This window comes from Trachymyrmex septentrionalis, unplaced genomic scaffold (genome assembly GCF_001594115.1).
Source record: "Trachymyrmex septentrionalis isolate Tsep2-gDNA-1 unplaced genomic scaffold, Tsep1.0 scaffold40, whole genome shotgun sequence".
In the NCBI taxonomy this organism is placed as follows: Eukaryota; Metazoa; Arthropoda; class Insecta; order Hymenoptera; family Formicidae; genus Trachymyrmex; species Trachymyrmex septentrionalis.
In genome coordinates, this window is record NW_017305569.1 from 4721661 (window position 1) to 4740277 (window position 18617).

Here is an 18617-nt window from a genome sequence, read left to right on the forward strand (position 1 = left end):
GCCGAGATAACGGAGAGTTACACTCCCTTCCTTTAACCCTTTACCGCAGGTTCTCGTCGCGCAAAACGGAACAGAGGTTCTCAAACATCTCTCGATAACTCTCCTAATCAGTTTCCTCGTAAAAAGTGTCGTAAAAAATCGTCAGGAAAAAAATACAACTTTACGTAATAAGCGAATATCATTATAAACAATTGGATAAATAATTTGCTATTACGCAAATCATTCGCGTAAAAGAAAAATGTATGGAATTTATGTAAAATATAAGTAAATATCAGAAGTGTCGTTTATATGATCGTTTCATAATGAGTTAAAATAATTAGTCGGCAAAGAAACAAACACATTCCTTAAAATAATACTTACTTTATGAGAATAATATTACCCAAACAAGTTGAATAATATTACCTAAACAGATGTTAAAACACTTATGTTAACGCACGTGAATAAATTCTCACGTTATATATCGCAATAACTGACGACGTCAGCAATATTATACTATTTATACTATAGCAGAGTTGTACATGATGGACGTAAGCCGGAAATAAGGCACTCAAGACGAAAGGACGAATGGAAGGGTTGGTATCGCGTCATCTTAAGGAGCCAGGTGCCATCAGGGATGCACGCACGTACGGGCATATTAGGGCCGGGATAATATATGGATTTCCTTCCAGGCAAGGTAACTCCTTAACGTGATTTACGTAATCTTACAATACGGCGTGCCGGGTTACATCGGCCACCGAATATATTTTACACGATTTCTCGCCTTCCATCGCCTTAACTCTCTTGTGACTGTATTAGCCTTTCGATACTGCCGAATGTTCTAATCTTCATAATAGATACAACATGTAAAAATGTTTATTATTCAAAGATCATTCATACGCTCGATAACTTATATCTTGCTTTAAGAGGCCGTAAGCCGTAAAGCCTTAAGAAATTGACTAATCACAAACGAATATGAGAAAAATAATCGACTGTGATTGGTCAATTTTATATCTTTTATAGCTTACGGCTTATAGCCTTTTAAAACAAGGTTGTGGACAAGGTATTACGCTCTCAAGGAATTAGTTACGGTTGCCAATATAATTCTTAGGCGGTATTAAAAAAGCTGAAAATAAAACTAATTGAAGCGACGTTGTAAGTTTGTTGATAATAGTAAATGTAAGTTTTTGTCGATAATAGAAAATACAAATAACTTATTCTAAATGTAAAACTTATCCTAAAGGTTAATTCATGTCAATTATTTTATAAACATATCTGTTTTTTCCAAAAATATCGCTATCTTATTTTTGAAAACTAACTTCAAGATTCTATTCTAACATTTGGCAAAGATTGACAAATAAATAGAAAATTTATTTGTCTTGCGTAGAAAAAATTTTGTTCCAATGGAAAATTTTAGAAACAGTTCCTCTACTTTATATTATATTTTACTCTATTCTAGTACAATATTCTTATGCGTCATCTCCATTAAAAACTGATGATTTAAACGTTTTTGCGGGAACATAATCGTGTTATAAGCCATTAGAAAGAGAAAGATTAGAATATTATATCATTTATTCATGATTCCTGATACACCGCGTGTAAATTTAAGCGACGTGTGTTTACGTAAACATCAAACATTGAAAAATCTTATTAAATTCCTCACACTAAGAATATTAGTTTATAATCCAGCGCAGCCATCATTGACGTCAGCATAATTTCCTTCGCACATACGTGTGTAAAAATGTATGTATGCAAGTTATTTACAACAGAAGATTAGCTTTTTCGCTCAGCGATACTCGATTGGAACGTACGCTGTCGATCACGTTTATCCTCTCTCATCGCTATAATATGATACGCCACGTGACAAAATGATCTTGTGTTTAAGAGAGACGTGTAGTGACTCGAGTTGACGAAATTGTTAAATCTGCGCATTAGGCGGAGTATGCGTAATTCAACACAATGCTAGCGAGAATAGAGCGTATCTACGAACACCCACTTAATCTCATGGCCTAAACAGGAAATCCTCCTCTCAGATAATTGCGTGACTAAGTTAAATCTACAAACGACCAAAGCTTGTTAAATTAATTTATTACAGAGATGACCTAGATATTATGTATCGTGGACGATTCGTTGCAATTTATCATAAATTATCTTGAAAAACATAATTAACACAAGTATACAGCAGTATTACTCTCTTGCTTCTGTGTTGCTATCAAATAAAAACCAGTTTTTATACGAAAAAAAATATATCAATTATCTCTCATCATCAGAGATCATCATAGAGATCATACAATTATGTATCCTAACAAAAAAAAACAAAACAAAAAGATCTTTATTCATAATTCTTACAAAGCTCTTCATCTATGTAACGAGCAATTAAAACGTTTAACAACCACCTCTATATAAATATAAAACAACGGTACACACACATATGGATCTGACACTTTCAAATAATACGCTTATTAAACCTTTCCGATCAGCGGCGATAAATGCGGATTTATGCGTCCGCATAATTTGCATGTATAAATTCGCGCGTGTTATTTCACGAGCATAAATCTTCCTCCGCGTAAAGTATACGTACGCTGCGCACACGAATTCGCAGGTGAGTCGAAAGTGTACCGGAACAAAAAGATCCTGAGAGAAACGCGCGCGCATACGTACACACGTTTGTTTTTTTTTTTTTTTTTTTTTTTTTTTGCGCGTGAGCGAACGTATCGTGCGCGCACGTGAGATGACATATAGTGCAGGAACGTACACGCTTATCCAGCGTAAGAAACGTGCCGATGGTGCGTGCGCGAACACACGCACAGTGATTCCTGAACCAGTATTCCCCCCGGCGCGCGTAGTTTACGATATTTTCACGCTGTCGTACGCGCGTTAAGCATACTCGAGCCTGAAGCACGTCAGGACAGCAGTTATCCGTTTGAAATTGCCGGTCGCAATTCAACGAGTTCGAAAATAACGCGTGCGCGTGGATACGCGTCACCGAGGATGGTGCAGAGCGGTGGTCCAGAGAGGAAATCCGCAGAAGGAAACACGTTGAGCCGGTTCCGAGAGAGATCCAAGAAAGTCGGAATTAATTCTGCATTGTTCCGAAACGTGGTTGCACCTTGGCGTCAAAGTAAACTCGATCTTACGCATATTGAAGCGGACGAGTGGAAGACAAGCAGACGATAAAGCAGACGCGATGCGAGGGAATAGCGATAGTGATGGAAGTAACACGATTTCAACCAATCAGAAATCGTTCACCGGATTACACAGCTTTCTGATGATAGATTGAAATCGTGTGAAATTTTCCATCGCTATTCGCCTAGCGTTGCGCCCTGGCTGGGGCTTAAGAATCAATGATAATCATAACATTAAGATATATTCGGCTTATACCTGGTAAATACTTAGAATAAAATATATTCTCACATTTCTTCACAATATAGTACAACATTCATCATGTTGCAAGGAAGATTTAATGCAGTATCTGACGTACTAACAAATGCTTAGCGTTCTTTCCTGTTTGAAGCTGCGACAAGGTAATTTCACGCTGTACAAACATATACACAAGCAAATTAATCTTACTTATGATCCCGAGAGAAAATGAAATAGCGGAAGAAGTATATACGAAAGGTACAAATGTTGATTCAGAGGTCGTTTGCTCCAATGACCAAGTTTGTGTCTTTTAATGAAAGGTATCTCGGCCTAAACTTGTTTGGAAATGCAACGGAGACGTTGCACAACGGTAAAATCTTGTAGTTGAATTAAGTGCACGTCATTATGACAAATAGATTACACCTGGAATGGTAGACATGCGATATTACGGACATCATGCTGACTCATGTAATGAAAAAAATTACAAAAGCCTACTCAAAATGTAATACTGTGCCGATTAATATAAGGTAAAATTCATATATACAGCGCGAGCTGACGCAATAAAATTTATGTATTTGATCATATCGCAACATTGAAACTTGATAATTAAAAAGATTCTTATCAATCAGGCGAGATCACAAGCCGCATTTGAAGTTTTAAAAAGGTATATTATTATGCGACAAAACTTTATCGCTTGTAAAAAGAAATACTTAAGTACATTTACAATATTTAAGTACGACAAGCCATAATTGCTATCTTTCATCTCTCATAATTAATGGCTTCAAGATACATTTCTGTCAAAGAAACGTTTATATATGTATGCATAAATAGGATTTATTTATATTCCGTAAAATTCTTAGATCTCACACGTGATACATTTTCCGAGGCTTTTGTAATAACGTACTAAAGAGTTTAAGGTTTCAAGGATCGTTTAAGAGGATGGACGTTTGTACTACACGATTAAGGCACGAGATCGATGCTGTAACATTGAAAAGCCGTGTTTATAACGTGCACTAGAATTACTCCGGAGCTGGAATTTTGTCCAACGTAAAGTGCCTCTCATCGAACTCTCCGCGTGCGACAAAAAGAAAGCGAAAGTGACGCGAGACGACGATTCGACATTTTTGTCGTCGATTGTGTGTGCATGTGCGTGGCACGGCATGGTGTGTGTGTGTGTGTGTGTACGTACTTATGCGTGTGCCCGGGTTTCGTTCCTCCCATCCGGTTAAAGCAGAACAAAATAAAAGGTGAAACAAAGCGGAGTACGTTTTCCGAGGGAGTTTCATAATACCTTCTTGAATAGAGACACCGGGATAGCCTTACACGCGCATTTATAATGTCGTATGTGTATCCGCGCGCGCGCGCGCGCACGATGCGCAAACAATGAGTTTACCTTAAAGCTTAGGGAAAAATGCGGCGGTCGGTGACACGTAGTAAGCCCGGAAAATCGACTGCGACACGCACGGGCTGCTACTTCGTGGGTTTATGTTGCGGGAACTATTGTCAAGAGTTCCCCGAAGTGGGGGGGAAAAAATACTTTCCTTATGATATTGTGTTATCGAAAACTTCGGAAAAGGACGTGTATGAAATAAAATTACAATTCCATAAATATCTTAAAGTATAAAAATGGAAATATCAAATTATGCGTGACAGTAAACACAACGTTACGTGATAACTCCCTTCCCATAAACATCGAGATGATAAGAATTAAATAAGCAAACCTGATATTTTGTCGCTATTATTAACGTAATCAAAAACGAAATACAATTTATTATTACATAAAACAAAATATAATTTGTAATTTATTATCGCAAATTAGAATCTTATCGTGAAAAATGATAATATTATTAATTATAAAATATATGTATTGTTAACTGTTGATATATATGTGTGTATATATACATATTTTTTACCGCGCTATAAATATCTTCTTCTTAACTTAACATTTAGAGCAATTAACTTTTTTATTTACTTTAAGATATTAATCCTCAATCATTTAATCTTATCAAAGTAATTTTTAATAAAAATTGTCTACGATTATTTTGCAAAGAAAAACTCAGGTATAAGTTATAAAGAAAACTGTATTTAATATCTTTTAAAATATGCAGCTTTGAAATCATACTATAAAGTTGAATGTAATAAAATAATCAAATAAAAAAGAAAACAGATATTAATTAGGAGACACAAGGTTTTTTTCGTAAACTTTTTAAAATATAGTGGCGGCTTTGAAAGCAGTCCTGTGCCGCCATGACTTTATTTTCAGCTTATTGATTGGGTTGGTATTCCCAAGGGTAATACCAATACCAATACTCAGGTCATCGAACTTTGAATATCGAACATTGATCTATTACATCTCTCCAGATTAGTTTCTATGATGAGAATGTGGCAAATGTAAAATAAAAAGTTTCTGAAGCCCTGGGGATACTTTGAAAATTAGATCATTTATATTCCTTGTTATATATAGGAAATCCGATTTTTTGTAACATATTGTTTGCCGTGAAAAAAATTGTAATATTAGTCCTCGGGACTCAAAAGAAACATATATATATACCCAGTATAGATATTTTGGAAGTACGGTTGATATAAATTTTGCCACGATAATATATGACTACACTATCATGAATTATGTATATCTAATAATTACATATAAGTACATATAATTTATTTTTGCACTTTACTACACGCCTTTTTTATTTGACAACTTATGCAATTTTCAATTACGCTTAATTTCAAAATAATTTCGAAATAAAGACAGTAACATAAAAAATAGTTGTAAAATCAAATTTAAGGTAATAGAAAAAAATGTAGTGTACAATAAATTTTCATTTGCTTGCCAATTTTTTCATTACATTGAATACACAAATATATCAATGTACAACGCTATAACGTTTTGTAAATGAAAAAATTATCTTTTTTTGATCTATGATGAATAATTACGAAACGAAAAGAATATTTCAAATATACATATAGATTTTCTTTTTGGTAATCGCCCAAGAAGCAATAAGATCAGTACACCACACATTTTAATTTATGTACACGCGCGAAGAGATAAATTGCAAACATAGCCGATTTCTAAATAGTCGCTTTGTAAGATGCATAAAACGCCTCTCCACTACTATATGCATTACTAAATATATGCACGTCATTCGCGCGAAGAAACCGCATCGTGGGATTTATCTGTAACTTCTTGCTCTCTAAATACCGCGAAAAAAAAATGCTACTGCAATGCAATACGAATTAATGAGCGCCGAGCGGCATTGGGAGCGTGAACGGACGACACAAATCGAAAGTCGTTCCACTCGAAGTTTGAATAGCATGCCTGCTTTGTTTGCGAGTCGAAACGATGCAGGAACAAACGATTAATCTCCATTGAAAACAAAAGAGAAAGGAAGCGTTCAAATGCGTGCGAATTGCACGGGCCCCGACATCACCGAGGCGCGATTGCCGGCTATTTATACGACGCGACTCTGTAAATCTCGCGCTTCAAATGGCTGAGCGCGGATTTTATCAGAGAGCGTGATTTTATTTATAGAAAAGCGATAATAATGACGACTACGGAGGATGTGAGGCACGCGCAACGTGGCATGATTCGTTGATATACGTAATAGATAGTGTTGCCAATAAATAATTTTGATACTACGATGAAAGCAGCGACCGTTTAATTACTCGCATACCATAAATATTTGCGTGATGCTTTTTTTCAAGATATAAAACTTCAACAGTTAATTATAACTGTAAATTTCTCGAGGTACATTTAATAGCTTAACATATTTTAAATTTACGAACTATTAAAAGACAAGACGTATAAAATGTAGGACAGAAATCGTGTATTTACATTTTTAAATATATATAATCTTTTAACGAGTTGAACAAGAAATATCGTATATCAAATGTTTACGCTTAAGAAATGCATCTCCTGCAAGCAATAAATGAAACAATCGGGTATTCACGCTTTATCGTTAAAGCAAAAATAAGGATAAAAGTTAAATTAATTGAATGGAAGTGCATCACGGTAAAGACATATTTAAAAGATAAAACAGTCGAGAGAGAGAGATTTAAAATAAATTCAAAATTGAAAAATGCGTAAGCAACAAAGAGATATTCTAATTTTGAACCCGCAGAGAAAAATGGATTATAAATGTTGCTAATATTGAATGTAAAATATATTTTTTAATAAAATGTATAATATCGAGTAAAGATATGAAAGAGAAAATCTAGAATATTTGGATTTAATATCAAGTGCATTTCATGAAATATGAAGAAGATGTAGAAGATAAGAATCAGCAAAGCTTTCTTCATCATGATAATCTAAGAGAAATGAATTGACTAATTTATAATAACTAATAGTATTAATTAAATAATAACAAGTAACATTAACCTTTTTCAGAACGCGAGAGCCACTAACAGTGACATATTTTCAAGCAAGAAACACAATGAAATGTAAGAGATCACACACGAGGAAAAGTTGTAAAATTGTAAAAATAGACTATTGTTTTCTAAAAGTTAATTCACTAATTAATATTAAAGTAATTGTAGATCCACGAACCTTTACGAATAGCATTTTACGTAATTCCATTCGGTGTCAATCAGTCTCCGAAAATAGCCCTTGGAAGATTCGGCAACTATCCGTACTCCGGCTATCAAACGTCAAATTTCTAATCCAAACTAGTTAGCGCAAAAATAGCCTTGCCGCATGACGAAGCGCCGACAGCTGCGCTAATCCCACGAACGCGAAACATCGCGTATCACGCCGTACGATCGGAACGCGCCAAAATACGATTTTTCGCGGCCTTCGCGGGACGAGAGAGATCGCGGCTAGCCGCAGGTGCCATTCGTGAGTTTCGCACAGCTGATTCCCGCGCGCGGCCGAACCGCCAGCTGAGTGCAAGGTCAAGTCAAGGTCAACCGCGGAAAACGAACCGTGGCGCGAAAGAGAGAGAGAGAGAGAGAGAGAGAACACACGCGCGTCTGAATCCCGGACGCGCGATTTTCCGCGCGGAATCGACGCGGCGCGAAGTATCCGCGCGCTGTCGCAGGGACAAGCTTTAATAACAACGCATTGTTAACAACGGCCCGACAATAGTTTCTTTTGATAATACGAACCGCATGGCATGGCGTGGCGTGGCATGGCGCGCCGCCGCCGCCGCCGGGCCTGTGTGTATGCGCCGTCCATTATCGTGGCAGTTCAATGAAATCTTTAAACGACCGTCTCTCTTTATTCCGCCTGTATCAGTTGTTTGCCCGATGCTGTTTGCGCCGTTGTCGTTGCGACGGCTTTTGTCTGGCTGATGCGTGCATTTTTTTTTTTTGCTCTTTACTGAGCGACAATACCTCCCGTCGAATTTGCATAAACGTGTCGCTTGACGTGCGACATGGAAGTTGCCGTTAAACAGGACATATTGAGGTTTCATGCAGTATTAACCTTCCTCTACGTTTTACCGCGGGCTTTTCAATGGAGATTATATTTATTGAAGAGTAAGATTATGTAGCAATATACGCAAAAGTGTTTAATAAAATTAATTTGCGTCAGATAAGGTGCAAGATAATGAATCAAGCTTGGAGACGCAGACATCCATTATATTTAATGTCTCGTAACTCCTCGCGCATTATCGCTAATAGTTAACAACAAATACATTATTCTTACAAGTAATTACATACAGTTCTCTTAATTCAGAAATGGCACAGTTTGAAAAATTGCATTTTTCAAAAAACTATTTCTCAACTTGACAGAAAATTATTGACTAATCAAATCACACATATATCGGCGAAAAGAATATATTCTTAAAAATATAATCAAGTATTTTCATCTTTGTCACTTTCGTTTGATAATCTTCACAAACTCCCTTTAACTCTTTTTAAGTTGTGACAGTTTTAATATTCTACAAAATTATGTTATAAGAAATCCGGAATAATTCATCAACACTTTATATTTATTTTTTGCGATCAGCTAAAATGATTAAATTCGAAACAAAACAATTTTTTTTTCAAACTTTGATCACCTAAACTGTCTTAATTCTAAATGTTCTCTCTTTTTTATTTACAAAAATGGCACAACTTAAAATGTGTCATTCTTAAGAAGATATTACGATCTCTTTAAAAACCTTAAGAACGACAAGTGCTATTTACCGGACAAACATAAAGTGAAATTAATTTACTTTTGTTAATCGATAGAATAATCTTTACTTAATGTATTCACGATAATAATTCGAAAATCACATTTTGTGAGTTGTGACACTTCCGAAGGAAGGGTAAGATGTTAACATTTCTTTTAGCAAATAAAAGATTCGATCTTTCAATTTGTTATGTCCACCTACAACGCGTAATAATACATGCATAGGGATACAAAGTAAGATAGACATGAAAGCGTAAGTCTAATGTGTCGTCGACGTTTTTAAACTTTATTACTGTCATTAGTAACAACGTAGAACGTTATATGGCAGCTAACAGCAACGTATACCTCCGTTCTCAGCAAACAATTCAAGATGGTAATTTAGCAAATTTGTTACACTGGTAAATGCACTTGCAGCTGACGCAGTATTGCAGAAAGATGCAAAATGCCGACATGTTGCAGCAATTGCGGCATTGAAGAAAGTTTTTGCGGTCGTTCAACGATTATAATGTCTTGTGTGCGTCAATGGCTTACTCGAATATCTTCATGTCATCTTTCATTCCTATTCGCGCGTTTAAATTTATCCTTATAACTTTATTACCTTCTTGCAATCTTGCCATTGTATACAGCTATTTTCCGTTTATGGTACTTTTGCTTAGAGCCATTATTGTGACGGCTGTACATTATTACGTATAATTTTACAATATATTTCTTGACATACATTCGATACTGACCGAAGATAATTGTTTCATTACATGGGAAAAATGGTTTTGAGATATCACAAAATTTAGATAAATTAAAATACAGCTAAAATAACTTTGTTAGCCATCAAAATAATTAAATTTGAACAATAATGAATAATTCTGTAAAAAGTTTTGATATTCTAATTCGGGCAACCAACTTGAGTGTCCTATCATTATTTCAATAGTCCAACAAAATTCCTTAACTATTTTCTTAGATATCACATTGAACGATAAAAATTTTCTTTCTGTTACGTTCGCAACAGTTGATTCAAAATATTCTATCGGAATTTTTTATGTGTCAATAATTATATAAGTTGATCTCATAAGAAGGAGATAATTAAAATTCAATGCGCTTTGCGAGCGCATTTACATCACTATTACAATCATTCGTTAAGTCGAGGTATGTCAGTGATGACGAAACGTTAAAAGATAATTATACTTATTTATTTGAGATATACAATATTATACAATTTAATTTCTTCAAGTAAATTAAAGAATTTATAGTAGAAAGCAAATGAAAATTTAATTAGTTAAGAGAGTAGCTAAAAAATTATCATATAAGAATTCAAGAGTAAAAACAATCTTTAATTCCACAGATTGCACACACGATTTTTAAAATTCCAACAAGGTTACGAATCTAATGTTACGGTAAAATAATGTGCTTTGATGCATCGATTATGTGCGAAGAGCAAGACACAGATCCTCTTCAGTGAACGGTGCAACATAATTCCAACAGGAAACAAATTCCTACATTTCATGTATTGTGAGCTAATGCTTGATACTTATCGAGGTAAGAAAGTAATGAAGTTTAACGGGAACCAAGCAAGATGAACGCGTACGAAACGCTCCGTATGTATGATGGAAGCAATTTTATTTTGCATGCGAATGGGCCCAATCATTCCGCAATCCAGCTAATTCAAGAAATAATTGCGAGAAACGACGAGCAATTCCTCAACTCCGTGACAGAGTTTTGAATGCACGGCGCAGTCTCGCGGTTTTCCCCGTTATTCGCTTCACCTTACTTATAGTTGACGCACAGCTTGGTTATAAATAACCTTCTGTTTACTCGTGACTGCTCGCAAACACTTTTTAATGCATCCTACTCCCCGCGAAGGTTTAAAAGTACAGACTGAGCAACGTATGTATGAAGTAGCATGACAATGCAAGGTTGAAAAAGCGGGGAAAACCCGCTTTAGTTCATTCAAGTATCAGAGCTCATTGGAAATATTATTTCTGTGCATAGTTATTACGCGAAAATTAATAGAAACAGTTTATTATACTTTTATTTATATCTTATACGCAACAAGTACAATTTATTATGTTTAATTTAATTTTCGTAGTCATTATCAGAAAATCCCACGTTATTATTCCAAGACATGATATTATCCTAAGGCAATACAAACTCCGCCGTAAAATTACATGACGCGTGGCTATAAACAAAATAAGATTAACTTCTTATCTTCAGCTATAAAACGATCGTAACGTTGGAGTAACTAATGGAAACCCACTTTAAATAATCTTAGTTCTGTTAATACCAAGAAATCGTACGCTTGAATACTTTACCTGCGTTTGTTTATTTGAAAATTATTATCGGCGCTATCTTTTTTAATACTTATCGTCTAAAGTATCTTTATGGCAATTTTGACTTTACGCGCGTCATTACGAGACGCAATAAGTTTTCTAGACAGTTGACGACAACTTAATATGAAATTTGTTTTTTCTTTTTTTTTTTAATTTTACTCGAAGTATAATTTATTCTTAATATTTATTTTAATATATATTATTTTATTATAATTATTATATAATTATATATATTTTAAATATAGGCTTATCTGTTAAATAAATTACTGCAGCATTGAAGTGTTTATCTTGTATCGATTTTTAGTAATTGAAACAACAGCAAAACAAAAAATCCGTGTAATTTCATTAGAGATAATTATGCAATTAATCATAAGCGTGACAACAATATAATTCGCGAAGATGGATACTTTGCTTTTCCTTCCCTAATATTTATTATTTAGCGCTAATGTGTTAATCCGTTTGAATCATTCCCAACGAACAATAACTGTCTTTCACAAAGATTGATCACGATTGAAAAGTAACAGTTTTAATTTGACGTTTGAATGTTTGACCCTGTGTATGGACGTTGGTACAATAAATAATTACGAACAATTTGCGGGCTCCGCGTTTCCAGACAAAACTGCAGGCACGAATTTCGCCGATTAATCGTCTGGCACGAATCGTTAAACTGTTCAGATTCGATCAACGAGATCAAATCGACGACCGATCCAATTAAACGTTTTCTCCTATTGCGCTTGAATCGAACTCTTGCCGGAGATCGATCCGGCTGACGCGGCGAGATCGATAGTTAAAACGTTATTAAACAGCCCCGCAATAGTTTATTAAACATCAATATAACGTATAAGAAGGGCAGGTGTGCGCGAGTTTTCGAATCTTTTAATGCCACAATAAGCGTAGCTTATATACCATCCGCTGTATAAATCTATTGTATAATGACGCTTGTCTACGTAGTATTCCAATTCTTTCAATTTTTCCTTTGTTTCCTCGGATAAAATATTTTTTTCCTTACTCGTTACTTTTTCTTACTCGACGTGCTCGAATTAAAATAAATGTAATCGAAACTATATTGTAATTTATTTACACCGATTTTATCATTATTCGTTCTACTAATATTGATAAAGTCCACAGAGTTGTTACAGTCAATTATTTTGAGCCTAAAGAAAGGGCTAAAGGAAAAGGAGAAAAACAATTCATTTATTGTAAAGTGCTTATTTGCAATCACTTTGTTCTACTTCAAATCTCAAACTGCTCTTGACTACGTAAAACTATAATTGCTATACACTATCCAATTATATAATCGATTTTCGCTGCCACACAACTAAGAGTTAGGCTTAACTTGACTTACGCAATAATTTCTATGCAAAAAAAAATTCTTCGCTCAATGCGAAGATTTCACAATCGCGTTCTGAACCTTTGGTTCATGCGTTAACTTATACGTATATTTTCTTATAGAAGAGATAAGGAAATAATGATTGAAGACTTTTAAAGGAGGTTCGAACGTTCTTTCTGAACCAACCAATTAAACGTTTCTTCTACTCTCGAATGAAATTGTCGGCAACGTCCATCGAACTTCAATTGATTAAACTGTCATACATTGTGCACGTGCGTACGCACATGTTCCACGTGTTGCTGCATTCTAGTTTCCATACACGGCGCGAGAAACACGGAATATGCTCATTCTAGTACCCCTAAAAGTGCAATCACAGTAAATGACTCTTTTAAGATTGACATAACATTTTAATTAACACAATTATCAGTCTAGAAATAATAATGATTATTTGTTAATTCAGAAGAAGCTTTTTGTCTCAAATCTTACCATTATCCTATTAATAATACGATAATGCATGAATAAATACGCGAATCGTAACTTTAAATATCAGAATTTGAGGAGCAACGAGTTTAAGAAAAACTTCGAAACAAAATTTTCAATTTTAACTTCTTTAGCGGGTAAATAAATAATTGCGAGATTCATTGCGCGATGCAATCTGACATGTTTCACGAGATTACATGAAAACAATAGAAAGAATTAAGTTTATATCAATTTGCTTGAGTTATAAAAAAAGAGCGAGCTACCATACCCTACATCGACCTCAATCGCTTTTGCGATTGCTCCTAAGAAACAAATAGCTGGCTTGCGTTAGTCAGATTCTCAGTTCTTATCTGAGAATAATATTTCTGTTCCATTCGACACTTTCTTCCCGCGCTCTAGTTTAGACGTTGCAACGTGACACGATACGTTACACGGAGGTTCGCACGAATCGGACGGCGTTCGAATTGGCAGACGAATAGGCGATGGTCAAAGACTGCCCCCCCCCCCCCAACCCGGGGCGGATAATTAATTGGCCGCTCTTAAATTTGGAATACCCGGAAAGGTGTTTGCAGGATCGACGATTTATGAGCGCAACGTAGTCATGATAATGAGTGGGTAATGGACGTGCCGAGCAGTTTTCTTAAAAGGCGCTCGCGCGAGCGAGCAATTAGAGAACGTGTGCGTATATAGCGTCTCATAAATCTTAATAAAAGCCGCGGGTAACGATTGCTCACTCACACGACTTGCCGCAAGAAGATAATGATTCATGCGAGTGGCCGCCAATATGCGCGAATAATTCCTCCGTTAAGTTGCTTCGCCGTACGTTAACAGCGATTTCCATTTTCTCGACACGTCGTCGCCAGGACAATCGCGTTCCCGAGAAAACACTGTCACTTCTGATTTCCTCGTGAGAATAATAATTCTCGATAACAAAATTACGGATGCCATACGCTACACAGTGTGCGTCCGATACGTACACGTATCGTAAATTTCGGAGCGATTACATTCATCTGTAAAGTACTTGACGCAAAAGAGCAAGGTTCGCGTAATCCATGGCCTTTGTATGTTTTATTGACATTTAAACCGGAAGCAAATAATACGTTTTTCTACTTGTAGCGGTCCGCACTGTGAACCGCTTTAGATAACTTATCAATTATCTTGGCCCGTAAGGAGAGACATTAAATTACATTGTAGCATTTTCAGTATATAAGAAGAATATCACAGCACTATTATAAAAAGAAGTCTCACACAGCGTTGATAAATAATATTTCAATTTTTCTTTTTTTCTAAATTGTAATTAACCGAAAACTTTATTTAAAAACTTATATCGCGCTATTTTTAATATATTTGCCTAGTAATAATCACGATTTCAAATGGAACGATTCGTAAGATTTTTGTTGCAAAATGTATCACGCGCAATTTCATGCTGTGGCAACATTCGTCAACAAAATTCGATTGATCAAAACATGTAAGCTGATCGAAACCTTTTGGCATCAACTACATTGGCAGGCTATTCGGCAACATGTGTGTGGACGTAACAAGAGAAATTGTCTTTAGCATCAACAATAGTTAATATTCGGTCAGTCAGCACTGACTTGTTGAATTTCTCAATTCAAAACGTCAGCGAGACTGAAATCAACTGATGATTTCTATATGCAACATTTGCGTATTTTATCCTATTTAATATTAACGTTCTAATAGCGAGATCTACGAGAGCGTGCGATTAATAGTGTTTATCAGAGTTAATATATTTTTACATATATATATATATACATATATATATATTGACGTCTACTAGATTTTTCGAATAATGAATTGTAACTAGCCGAATCATCGAAATGTGATGATTTGTATAAAATACACTTACCGATTTAACTGAAACGTATTTTCGCCGGAAAACCTGCATCTCTCAGAGAACTCTCGTGGAAATGTATTCCTCGTCACTATGCAATCACTCTTCCCGCACACACAAACGACGAGTAACACAACAATGCGTCACTGACGCACTGACTAAATAATTGTAAATTTATCTATTGCTCGTTAGCGAATCCTTCTCTCTTCACGTTATTGCACTTCGTTAACATGTTGCGATTTTCGTTATTCGACAGCTTTGTGCTACGACAATATTGCAGCCTAAAGATTAATATCCGCTTGTATCAAAAATTATGTCCAATAATTCAATGATTTCTCATAAATTGAAAAGCTGTGAGATGACAATTACAAATTTTTACAAGTTTTTATTAGTTTAAAATTTGTTTCGGTGACTAATAATTTTAACATTAAGAATCGTTTCTCTTATTATATTTAAAATCAATTAAAATAACTATTGGCGTAAAGAGATTGCATCAGGTAAATGCGTGTTATATAAACGAGCAAAATGCTAGTTAACAGGAACTAAACGTATATCGAGAAGAAATGCTCTTTAAATCATTAAAGACGTCTGCTTTAAACTGGCCTACGATTACTCATCATTGCGCGTACATTCTAATGTAAACGAGTCATCACGGTTTTTACTTTTCACTGGAACAAATTGGTTGAAATGTCTCACTTTTACACGATATCCAATTGCATATGTTTTTTTTTTATATATATCCTTACTTGGATTACACTGTCACAAAGTTGTTACCGCACTGACACTCATGTCGTTATCTTCACAGAATGATTAATTAAGCAAACGATTCATTAATTCATGCACATGATCTAATAAACAATACAACGAATTAACTGTTTCGACACGTCCGTGGCGCATGTTGATGTTTTCATCACGGCACCAAAAATTCACGTGTGTGTGTGTGTGTGTGTGTGTGTGTGTGTGTGTGTACGGCGTTATAACAATATTTTATCAACAAGAGCACCGTTCTTCTTTCTTTCTCATTCTTCCTCTCCCCCCTCTCATTTTTCTTTTTTTTTTCGCGACACTAACGAAACCGGCCGAAGCGAATCCGTCGTGCCGTGTCGCGCCGAACGGCTCCAATCCGGTCTCTCTCTCTCCCTCTCCCTCTCTCTCTCTCTCTCTCGCTTCCGAATTTCGGCGGGTTTTCGTACCGCCGCCGCCGACGCAGAGGCAGAGGCAGAGGCGGCAACCGAAGGACCCGCTACCCGGCGCAGGTACAATCGTATCGTCCGGCTCCCCGCTCGCGGAGCGCGGCGCGCGCGATTTGATAAGTCGAACACGCGGAGAGACGCCGATGCGTTTGCACTCCGACTGGTCGCGTCGAAGCGGGCGCGCACGGAAAACGGAGCGCGCGACGACGAAGCGAACGTACACGAGCCTGCTTGCCTGTCTGCCTGGCTGCCTGACTCCTGCCTCCTGCCTGGCTGCCTCGTTCGGCGGCGAACAGCCCGCGGCCCCCACGTTGTTTGTCTCGCGAGTGGCCTGTTTACATGTTGACTCTCTGTTTACGCGTTTTTCCGCCCCCTCCCGAGCCGCGCTCTGGTCCGCGGCTCCCTCCCCTCTTGCGGCCTGGCACCGCGCAGTTCCCTCTCCTCACCCTATCATTCTCCTTCTTCGTCAGTGTCATTGACGATCTTGCTCCTCTCTCTTTCTCTTTGTCTGCCCCTCTCTCTCTCTCTCTCTCTCTCTCTCTCTCTCTCTCACTCACTCACTCTCTCTTTTTCTGTCGCGACGCGAGTACTCGCGACGCCCAATAAAGCCCGTTCTACACAGCTGTGCTGATAAAATTATCGGTATATCGAAAAATGAGCGTAACTTAATGAGAAGTTGCGCGCGATCTCCGTTTGAATCACTAATTAGATAATCGTCTGAAATACGTGTCTTCAGAGACAAAGTTCTAGGACCGTACAACAATGACATGATGTGTTGAGGCTTAAATTCCATCCGGCGATAATATTTGGTTTCAGACCGATTGAAAAGAAGTGACTAATGAAATTTATATTCTGCCTTCCACTATAGATTCTTTACCGTTGAAGAGCGGCATTATCTACAATTCTATGTCAGATTCTAAAGTAGTCATCATTTTTCTGTCTTGTGACGCACAAAGTTGCAACGAGTATTTTAATCTCTCTACTGAAAATATAACACGATGATATAAGTTTTATTCTTGAAACTTCCAAGTGATGATAATATAACATAAAAACTGATTTATCAATTCCGACCGTTCAGGATTTGTTGTTTATTTCGTTGCGAATATCGGAATATATACAGAATGTCAGCCAATAGATATGACCTACATAGGCAAGGTTAGACGTAGTTCGCAAATAAAACAACTGCATTCGTTAATTTTTTTATGCCAAACTTGTTAGTTGTTATTCTAATTCTCTAAGAATAACTTTCTTTGCTATGTACTTGGAATTACTCATTGATAATACATATAATGAAATTGAGCGAATGTCTGTAATTATTTCTATGTTTCACAACTTTTTATTATTTAGATATTTAGTATGTCGCCGTTACATTTCTATGGATACAATGTATATGGATTATACATCGTTCTGTATACTATACTTACTACTGTATCTACGAAAATGTAACGGTGACCTGCAAAACACTTAAATATACTGATAAAAAACCGTGAAATATAAAAATAATTACGAACAATACATGTTGCTTGTTTTATTAACGATTTGTATCCAGAAAGCTGGCTCATTAAAAGTTATCTGTTTAAGAAGCCAAGTCGAATGCTTTCTCGAATATTCACTTAGGTTTGTGTATCAATTTTAAGTTTTTGAAATATTATTTTAAGCAATTGAAATATTCATTTCAATGCGTGTTTTTAATCAAATGATATCGTAATACGACTGAAACAGTTTCAATGAAGCAACGTCCCAATTGAAATAAAATATATATATATACGATGTGTGTATGTCATGAGTGCAAACGATGTCTTGTCAAGATGCGTTATTGCAAAGTTTATAATTACTGAAACGACAAGTATTAGGTGTACAAAAAAGTTCTGAGCTTTAGATTTGATGAACCGAAATAACAATTTAAATTTTATATATCTTCCCGCCCTTTTGGGGTTTTAAAACAGTAACATTTAACCTCCTGAAATGCGATACGGTTTGGCGTTTGATGCAC

The 18617-nt window shown here is 36.1% G+C and overlaps 1 protein-coding gene across 15 annotated transcripts in view; it reads right to left on the reverse strand.

Annotated features, from left to right (window-relative positions):
• The window catches only part of LOC108751114 (forkhead box protein P1-like), a 305487-nt gene that overhangs the window by 242519 nt on the left and 44351 nt on the right, over positions 1–18617 (reverse strand). The window contains exon 1 of one of the 15 annotated variants that reach the window (XM_018491120.1): positions 15447–15711. The exons of the other annotated variants lie outside the window; for them this stretch is intronic. The gene's annotated coding sequence lies outside the window, so the exon portion shown is untranslated. Of the gene's footprint in view, positions 1–15446; positions 15712–18617 lie in introns of those variants that run through there. 15 annotated transcript variants of the gene reach the window in all.